The 10,128-nt window shown below is 37.7% G+C and overlaps 1 non-coding gene across 1 annotated transcript; it reads left to right on the top strand.

Annotated features, from left to right (window-relative positions):
- Positions 1-398: 398 nt before the first annotated feature.
- LOC121160128 lies at positions 399-505 on the top strand. Its single transcript, XR_005884489.1, has one exon. It is a non-coding gene; the product is annotated as a U6 spliceosomal RNA (small nuclear RNA).
- The last annotated feature ends 9,623 nt before the right edge of the window (positions 506-10,128 follow it).

Raw genomic sequence — 10,128 nt, 5'->3', positions numbered from 1 at the left:
TAAAATGTAACTGATGGGCATGATTTAATTTTTAATTCTAGTTTTCATTGACCTTTTAGAATTACATTCAAATAATAGTCAACTGGTTTTATATCCCTTTACATAATGAATGTTTCTAGTGGCTTAACTTTAAAATGTATTCAATACATGCACAACACCTAAAGAATACAGGAATAGGAACTGATTTCACAGGCTTCCAATTTCCTGCAAAAAAAAAGCACAAGGGAAAAATAAGGCAGCATTGTTGGGCCTCATATAAGTTTACCTTTAATTGTGAGAAAGCAAAAATTGTGAAGTTTTATTGGAGCAGGAGATGCAGCTACATGAAGTAATCTAATAGGTGGTTCAGTGGAATGCCAACACAGGCAAACCACTCTGTCTTAGAAAAGGGAAGCCCCATGCTCGCTTCGGCAGCACATAAACTAACACTGGAACGATACAGAGAAGATTAGCATGGCCCCTGTGCAAGGATGACATGCAAATTTGTGAAGTGTGCCATATCTTTGGGTTGCTCTGGAGCACCCCACCTCCAAATTAGATCAAATAGACAGGGGCCGATAAGTAAAGCTTAGAACAGACAGGAAACAGTCAACTTGGACTCCCATATACCTTACTAGGTAGGACACCAAGATTAGTTACTCTTAATAAGATATTGAAGATTTCTCTGCACACCCTTTTTAAAACTGTTCTGCTCCTCAACTGTTAACATATGCCATGTTTGAATTATAAACCTGCTTGTACTATCCTAAAATTCACGAAGTTCAATAAAAATCACACTTGAAGTAAAGAGCAGGGAAGCCCTTACACTGCACCAGGAACTTTAGGGCTTTTGTGGCTGTGATTTTTGTAGGACACTTTTTGATAAGGCACAGTCAGCAATGTGGCATTCATCTTCCCTCATAATACTTCAAGATCAGTGACTTAACAAAGTTTGTAGCTGCTTCTATTGCCAGCAATTACGCTTGAATCCTGCAGAATTGCACTTGCCATTCCAATCTAAGTGCTAGGCGTAATCTCCAACATGCATTGATGCTATGCTGTTAGATAAATTTAAATGGGGGTGAAGTGATCCCTTCACTTCACCCTATGACTACATAAAAACTAAACCATGTGCCCATGTAAAATCACACAGCTACACACTCAGTACATTATAAAGGAAATACATTATTAAGGAAATGATAACTTGGATTTAAATTAAATATTTGAAATAGCCATCCACCCTTTAAATGTTTTATTTAACAAAAACATGAATCATAATTGTGTGTTTATAGTGCACATTAAAATAATAGAGAAACTTTATAGAAAATACCTTAATTAAATAGGCTAATGGTTCTACATTCTCAGTGAATGCATTTTATACTAGATGTTTTATTAGCCAAAATATTGTCTTGCAATTTAATAACTCTAAGCTTATTTTGCCATAATAATCAAATTTAGCAGAAGATTATAATACAGGTTATGAATTCTTAAGAAAATTTTCAGATTAATCGTTTGGAAACTACTTTGGATTTAGCCAAATTAGTAAAATAACATATGTAAGATAAAATTTACCATCTTGACCATTTTTACGTATAAAGCTCTTTACTGTTACACTTCCCTGTTCTGGAGTGTACCCAGGTGGCAGGGCTGATCAGCTTTCAAAGCACTGAGAGTGTCAAACAACAGTGTGTTTTCCTCCTAAGCCATCTCTGGCAACCGACTTTCCACTTTTGACCTCTGAATTTGACCGCTGCAGGTACACATTTAAGCCAAATTAATCACATGAACATATGTTTGAAGTGTCATTTCTGGGTGGCATTTCCTAGTTCACTACTGTTGTTTATGTTATCCCTACACTTGCTTCATGATTATAGTTTTGTATTAGCTGCAATTAAAAAGAAATCAAAGTGTTCTTGGTATTTAGTGTCCCTTATGATTATATATGAGATTTAGGATATAGTTTTCATTCTTGCAAATTAGTGATATCTGGATTTTGGTGGGGGTTGCAAGAAGTATAAAGAACAACCTTAGGAATACTCCACTAACAGGTGAACAAAATCTTTCAACCATGAGTTTAAATTCCTCTTACTTCATTATGTGTTTTCAAAATTACTCTAGAAAAATTGTGTAGTTTTCAAAGTTGAAATCTTTTGACTCTTTGTTTTTATTTTTGATACTGCTACAAATATCTCATTTTTTGATTGTTCATTTCTAGTTTTAGGAAAAACAGCCGATTTGTGTACATTGCCTTGATTTTTATAACTTGATGAATGCATGTGTTAAGTGGAAGGGTTTTGTTTGTGTGTGTGTGTGGGTGAAATTTTTAGAGTTTCGCATGTTCATTTTAAGTAAAATTCTGTGAGGTTGGATGAATTTTAAGAACTTAGTGGATGGATGATATTTGTATCATTGTCATTTTTTCATTGCAAGTGTCACTGAAGATTGCACTGTTGTGGGGACCTAAACTTTTGAAGAATAAAAATTACTGTATCTTGTGACTTCATCTTTGTAACTTTGATTTTGTAAGCTAACATCTTTCTTTTCAAATTTTCTTTTTTCTTATAATTTTATGAAGTAGACATAGTAAACTACCTGAGATGGCTTTTGCCAGAAAGTGCTATAGCCTGGCTCAGCCCAGCCTGCCCCAAGTCTCAGCTCTCACCAGTGAGTACAGCAGATTAGCACACCCTGGCACATTCTCACCCCAACCCTCACATGAACCAAGTGTTATAGTCCAACCCAGCTCGACCTGAACCTTGTCTTGGCTGTTGTTCATGCCAGTATGTGTTGTGGTCTCACCTAGCCCAGCCTGCCCCCACACTAGTCAATATGGATGCTAGCAAGTGTTGCAGCAAGGCTGGCCTGAACTGCGCCCCTCCTCACCCCCACCCCACCTCCAGCCCTGGCTCTTGGGCTCATCTGCAGGAGCTATGCTTGAGCAGGGCAGTTCTCCATGTTCCCCTAGCAGACCAGATCCTAGCCCTGGAAATTGGCTAGTCCCTATTGCTATCACCAGGGGATATGGCAACCTAGCCCAACTGATTCTCATTTGTGGATTTTGCATCCTAGCCCAGCTTGTTTCACACCCATGCAAGGCTCTCATGTGATCTGGCAGGTTCTGTGACCTAACCAGGCCTGTTCCACACCCATTCTAACTCTTGAGCATCAGCAGGTGCTGGAGTCTAGCTCAGTCTGGCCCACCACTAGCCCCAGCTGATACATGCTGATGGGTGCTGCAGCCTTACGCCGCCAGATCCACCCATCAGCTCTCACACTTATTTGTGGGAGCCGCAGCCAGCATTGAAGCCCCCAAAGATCCCCTACCGGGCCCATTGTCAAAGCTATGTATTGTGGTTGCTGGCATAACCCATGTGAAGTCTCAGCTCTTACTAGCTGGTGTCGTGGCAAAGTCAAACTGGGAGTGGTCCATACCCTGTCCTCCCTCTCATGCATGCCAGCTGGAGTGCAGCCTGGCCCTTCATGGCCTCCTAAATATCTCAGTTCCTGTGAATATCAGCTGAGTTCTGCTGTCTACTCTGGCTTGTCCCGTCACCATACCCAGCTCTTGAGCAACCTGGTAGGTGCTGCAGTCCCACAGAGAGCTATCCACAATTGCCCTACAGAATCTGCTCCCAGATCTGGTTCTTTCACATTCAGGTGGATGCTGTGGCCAAGGCTGACATGGCCCATCCCCTTCCCCAACAGGCACACACACAGGCAGATACTGTAGCTTAGTCCAGCCAGGCATGCTTTCCAGCTTTATCTTTCATGCATACCACATGGGTGGGTACCTGGAGCTGATTCAGACATGCCCTCTGATTTCCCTCCTCTCAATCTCCATCTTAGCTCTTCATTTACCTGTGGGTACAGGTACCTGGTCTGTGGGAGCTCCAAGAAGCCATCCCTCACCTATCAAACATGCCTTCAGAGACTACTACTCCAACCGTTCCCCGGACCCCTTTTACTGGGTGATCTACAGCTCCCCATCTGTGGTTGGGGTAGCACATTCCTGATCCTGCAATTCCCAGCCTTTCCCACATCTTTTTTTTTTAATATTTATTTATTTATGTTGCCAAGTTGAAAATATAGAGAGAAGGAGAGACAGAGAGGAAGATCTCCAATCGTCTGATTCACTGCCAAAGCAAACGCAAGGGCTGGTGCTATGCTGATCTGACGCCAGGAGCCAGAACCTTTTCCAGGTCTCCCACGCAAATTCAGGGTTGCTACTGCTTTCCCAGGCCACAAGAAGGGAGATGGATGGGAAGCAGGGCTGCCGGGATTAGTAATGGCACCCAAGTGGGATTCTAGCACATACAAAGGAAGGACTTTAGCCACTAGGCCACCGTGCTGTGCCCGCCCCACATATCTTTAATAATAATACTAATACTAATAATAATAATAATATAAATTCCACTGTTATAGCTAATACAAATTTGGCATTAACTGGGCCCACAGTGCACAGTAACGATTGGCTGCTTTTTTCCCAGTAGTGTAGCACTTGTCTAGGTTCTAGACAATCTTCACAGTTGCCTACAAGTGGACAGTCTGAAGTTATGAAATCTTTGATTGTATGGAAATTAGGTTGAAGAACACTGAAATAAGGAAAACCGCCTGCAGAATTGGGATTTTTAAGCACACATGTTGCTTCTTCTCATTCACTGTTCACCATTGACCTTTGTTCTTTTTATTTCTTTCATGCACTTTCATGAAAAACATGGCATGGGAAAGAATAATATGTGTATATTATTCTTTTAACATGTGTGTATTATTCTTTCAAGATTTAAGGAAGCCTTGCAGAAAGATTAAGAAACAACACAATTTAAACACACAGACAGCAGTACAAAATGCAAATCAAGTCTGCCACACCATCACCTTGTGTTGACAATGCTTCTGATTGGAATAATGGACATTGATATTCACTTAAAGAAAGGGACAAAGGATCTAAAGTGTTCTACTAAGTGAGTGCATGAACAAATAACCTTCAATGATCTTCCATAAATCAGAACGAAGTTCATTTCAATGATAAATTCTCTTAGTATCTCAACACTTTACGACAACAAGGATGAGTCCGTTGTGAGCCATTTGGTCTGCAAGATGAAATGGAAAAGCAGGGGCATCTAAGCCATAAGGATCTAACCTTTTCTACGGTAAGAAACAAAATTATGTAATTCAAAAAACATTATATCTGGGCTTCCTCTCATAGTTTATTGGCTTCACAATTAATATGATCATGTTTTAGTTGACTATGGGGGGGGGGTTTAAGGCTATCGTCATATTCTTACCAGTGTGAAAAAAAATAATGGTGGTTAAGTGTAAGAAAATCTTGCTATCAGCATTCTTTGTTCACATCACATGCATTCAAAATAGAATATAAATAATATAAACAATGTAAATTAAATTCTAAAACCAAATATTTGCAGATGAAAGGATCTTCAAAGTAGTCATGGAAATGCACTTTATAAAAAAAACCTATCTAGATATAAAGAAATGTTATTTGCAAAATAAACCTGTTATTAAATTCTGTTTCCCCAGAAATATTTTTAATACCTTTATGTATATATTAGTAACTATTTTCGGAGCGAATGAGAGTTTAATTAACTTGAGAGTTACATTTAGCAACGAAAATGTGATTCTTAATTCTATGACAAAAATTACATATATAATCAGATCAATTACAGTTTATATAAAACGTATATTTACTTTAAAGGCAAAGTGGAAAAGAGAGGAAGTAAAGATTTGGAAATCGGGAGATGCCCAGAGCTAGACCAGGCTGCAGCGAGGAGCCAGAAAATTTGCCCAGAACTCCTATATGAGTGGCAGGGGCCCAAGCACTTGGACTGTGACCTGTTGCCCTACCAGGAGCATTATCAGAAACCTGGATCAGACACAGAGTAGCCAGGGGTTGATGAGGCAGTCCAATTTAGCATCCCAATTAATGGTTTCCCTTGCTACATCAAACCAGCTGACGTCAAAGCCATGCATTATTAAAGACATATTTTTGTTTGTATGACTCTATCCAAAAGTATACATTTCAAAATTTTTCATTTTGCATAGTCAAGTGACACACAATGAGAGAAAAAGAGCTCTTTAATCCACTAGTTACCACTCCAAAGAGGTAAAATAGCCAGGATGGAACCAGGCTAAAACAGAGAACCAGAAAGTCAATCCTATATAATTGTATATAACTATTAAATATCTTATTACAGTAACATTTTCATGTTATTCCATTTTAAATTCATTAGGCAATTATCATATTATCTTAATGAATAATTGGTGGCTTGTTCTTTTCCTTAAGAAATATAATTTTAAAAATGAAAATGTTCAATGCATCAAAATTTTGTGGTAATGTTATTAAATGTGCACCATAAATAAATTCTCTTGTAAAATTTTATGTTATATACTTTGCTTGATGCACACATTGTGAAAACAATGGTTAGTCTGGAAATAATAGATCTCAAAATTCTTGTTTTCTTAATTGCCTCACAGTCTTACACATGTATCATGAGAAGTTTGTCTTCCTTTACTGATTGCTTTTTTATTCCAGTCAGTAGCCCAGCCTCTGATTCATTGCCAACACAGTAGGCACATTTGGATGCACAACTGTGGACTCGGTTGTATAAATCTCATCATACCTCCTGGGAATCGCCACACCCTCTTCCCATTTTGTTCTTTCAGCTGTTGACTCCACCGTTCCTCTGCTAGCCTCAAATCCTGTCTGGGAGTCTTTATCTCCTCTTGACACGCCTAAATAAGCTCAACTGTAACCCAAATGACAACAACTTAAAAAAAAGATTTTATTTATTTGTATTTAAAATGCATATTTACAAATAGAAGCAAACACACACACAGAGAGAGAGAGAGAGAGAGAGAGAGAGAGAGAGAGAGAGAAAGAGAATCTTCTATTCTGTGGTTCATTCCCCAAATGACTGCAATGGCCGGAGCTGAGCCAGTATAATACCAGGAGCAAGGATATTCTTCCAGTGTTCCTACCTGGGTACAACGGCTCAGGGCTGTGGGCCATCGTCCATTGCTTCCTTAGGCAGGGAGCTTCAACATAAGTGGAACAACTGTGACTTAAATTCGTATCCACCTGGGATATCGACGCTTCAGGCAGAGAATTTACCTGATAAGTTGTTTGCTGACCGCAAAATGACACCAATTTCAAATTGTGCCCCAATTTGAGCTATTCTTTGCATACCATTTTTACCTGAGAAGAAGCTCTTTTACTATTTGTGTTCAATGCACAACAGAACTTTTTCAAATGTCCACATTGGACCTTCTCTAGGCATGTAAAAAGGAGCTAGATGACTGCATGAGCCCATGAATTAAGTAAATTGCCTTCCTAATGAACATTCTCACTGACTGGATGTTTAATCAGAATAAAATCCAAATTGCTTAGTGTGACCTACGATACCACTCAAATTGCCTTCTTTCTGAACATGACTCAATCCAATGAGCTTCCCCCTTTTTGCTATGCTTCTACCACAATAATCTTCTCTTTATTCTCAAATATCTAGTGCTTCTTTTTGTTAAGAAAAAAATTATGTATTTGTTTTCTTTGTCCAGAATTTGCTGTTAAAATGTATTACATTGTTCCCACTTAAAATTGATATCTTAAACCTACATAACAATAATTTCTATGTGAAATTTCATTGCCATTAAATGTATACCTTACTAATGGTATGGAAATAAAAGAAACAGATTTTATGATCAGCTTCTCTATACAAATTAATACTGCCAGTTTTAAAGCAGAATTTTAATTTCCATTTGCTTCATGCCAAATGAAGTTCTTTGGATAGTTTATTAGCTTCCTTTTTCTATACTCTGCCAAGTAATGAGACTCAATAACTATGTAAATTCATTAATCTCATAAAGCAATTAGTGTAAAACTCAATGGCTGTTAAATTATTTCAAAACGAATTAGTTACAACATAATATTTAATTTTCATGATGGCCCTCATTTATTTACACAATATGATAATTTTGATTAAATAAATACAAAGATGTGATGTAATATTTTAAACAGAGCAGCCCAATGCTTGTTTGTCTCTTGCAAAAGTGCCTTTTATGATCTAGGGCTAAATGAATTAAGGCATATAATACATGGAGCGCTCTTGCAATAGTAAGAAATCCAGAAACTTGCCTTGCTTACTTCTTTATCCAGGAGAAGTCACTTACTTAGCTTTTAAGAATGAGTGGAGACTCCATACAAAAATATTTCAGAGGGGATTATTTCATAAAACTATTGAATGAAAATCCCCTATTTTTGTTTTTTCTCTCTCACTCTCTTTGCCTGTGCTCTTGGTAATACTTACACAGCCCCAAGCTTTAAAACGCTGTGTTTGAAGAGAGAAGCTGCTATAGCAGAAGGAGCTAAGGAGTAAGCACACTCTTAGATACTCAATTTCTTCACTAACGTAGAACAATGTTGCATTTATTCACTATAGAGGAAAATGTGTGCAGTTGTTCTTCTCTGATAGGAAATGTGACAGATGACAGCACTCTTCATTGTGGAAGAACTATGAAAGCTGTAGAGCAACACTCATTCGACTGCAAAAATCACGTGGATTCTTGAGTCTAAGGCTTAATGATGAAGAAAATGAAAGTGACATTGGTCACATTCTTAAATTCTATCTAGTGGCTGTGATTTCAAACTTACACGAATATTATGAAAGCCCAATAAAACAATTAATGTGAAAATATGTTAAGCTATGAAAGAACACATATGCTAATCACAAATAAAGATTAGGATTTTATAAAATATAATTTGTAGCTAAATATAAATTCAGTACACAGCTAAATACAAATTCTTCAAGATAAAATATTTTTGAATGGATATATGCTAGTTTTGGTAGTATGATGTTTGATTGAAGAAAGCAAGTAAGAGATAAAACCTGGATTATCGATCAGGTTTTTTTTTTAAAATTAAGTCATTATTATAAAACTTAGAACGTATATATGCCAGGGACCAGCTCTGGCTCTCTGGCCACCTTGTAAGGGATGTGTGGATTGATGAGAAGACAAGGAAAAAAGTAGACCACTAAGGCTTGATGCTCAAAATGGCCAACTCAATAAAACCTGCCTTCTTTATTAATGAGAAATCATCAGAAGCTTTTGCACAACATCCAATTGTTTCATTTTTATTTTATGTTTAAAAGGATGGTTATAAAAATAATTCAGTTGTTGTTATTGTTGTTTTATTTCAAAGAAAACATTTTCAGCAAACCATTACTCATTCAAATCTGCAGTCACCCGGCTGAAGCCAGGAACTCTAGGCTTGGCAACATATGCAGTTACATAGTGACAAGTGGTTTATTTGTGTCCAAAATAAATTTTCACTAAACCTAAACTATTACTACTTAAAATGTCAAGAATAGAGAATTTAAAGGAAATCTCACAAATGAAAGGCATTTTAAAAGGCATATATCATAGATTCTTCATTAAGTCTTATAATCAGTCATACGCTAATACCATCACCTTCACCAAGTACTGATTTGATTGTTTTTTGTTCTTTTGCTAAGGGCAGTGAATAGGATCAGGACAACTCAGTGTTTCTAGGAACAGAGGGCCTTAACCAACAATCATTTTTTATCTTTTCAAACTATTTTCTTTCCCTAAACGTAAGTGCCAGTATGAGGTGGAAATTTCCAAGCATTTTCCTGTAAGGACTCACAACATTTTGGTCCCTTTAGAAGATGCCCCATGTACTTTCTGCTTTCCATGGTGAGAAACAAAAATGCTGCATTCCATGTGTTGCAACAGTTCAAGGTTGCACGGTAAACAAACTCTTTGTACCTGCATGATTGCCACCTATTCCAAGATATTTTCAAGCCATTTCTTATGGAGAACATCACGCATCTTTGAGTGAATTTTAGGTCAAAGCTGGGCACACCTTAAGACATTTGGGAGCAATATAGGCTCAATTGTGTGACTGTATGCTTATAGCTGTGTCTCATTTGCTTAGGTGGCTAAAGACCCTTTTGCCATAACATGAATGATAAAATCAATTTCCATTATTAATCTAGTTACACAAATCATTTCACATTTGCAGAAAAACAACAACTGCCTCAGGGGAATTCTATGAAACATCAGAGAGGTGATCGAGTGTCCATGCAATAGGATGAGGACCAGAGACATTCTGCCAGACCT

Source organism: Ochotona curzoniae, unplaced genomic scaffold (genome assembly GCF_017591425.1).
Source record: "Ochotona curzoniae isolate NIBS_2020 unplaced genomic scaffold, NIBS_Ocur_1.0 contig_430, whole genome shotgun sequence".
Taxonomy (NCBI): domain Eukaryota; kingdom Metazoa; phylum Chordata; class Mammalia; order Lagomorpha; family Ochotonidae; genus Ochotona; species Ochotona curzoniae.
The sequence above is the reverse complement of the archived record's forward strand: the minus strand, read 5'-3'. Positions and strand labels throughout refer to the sequence as shown.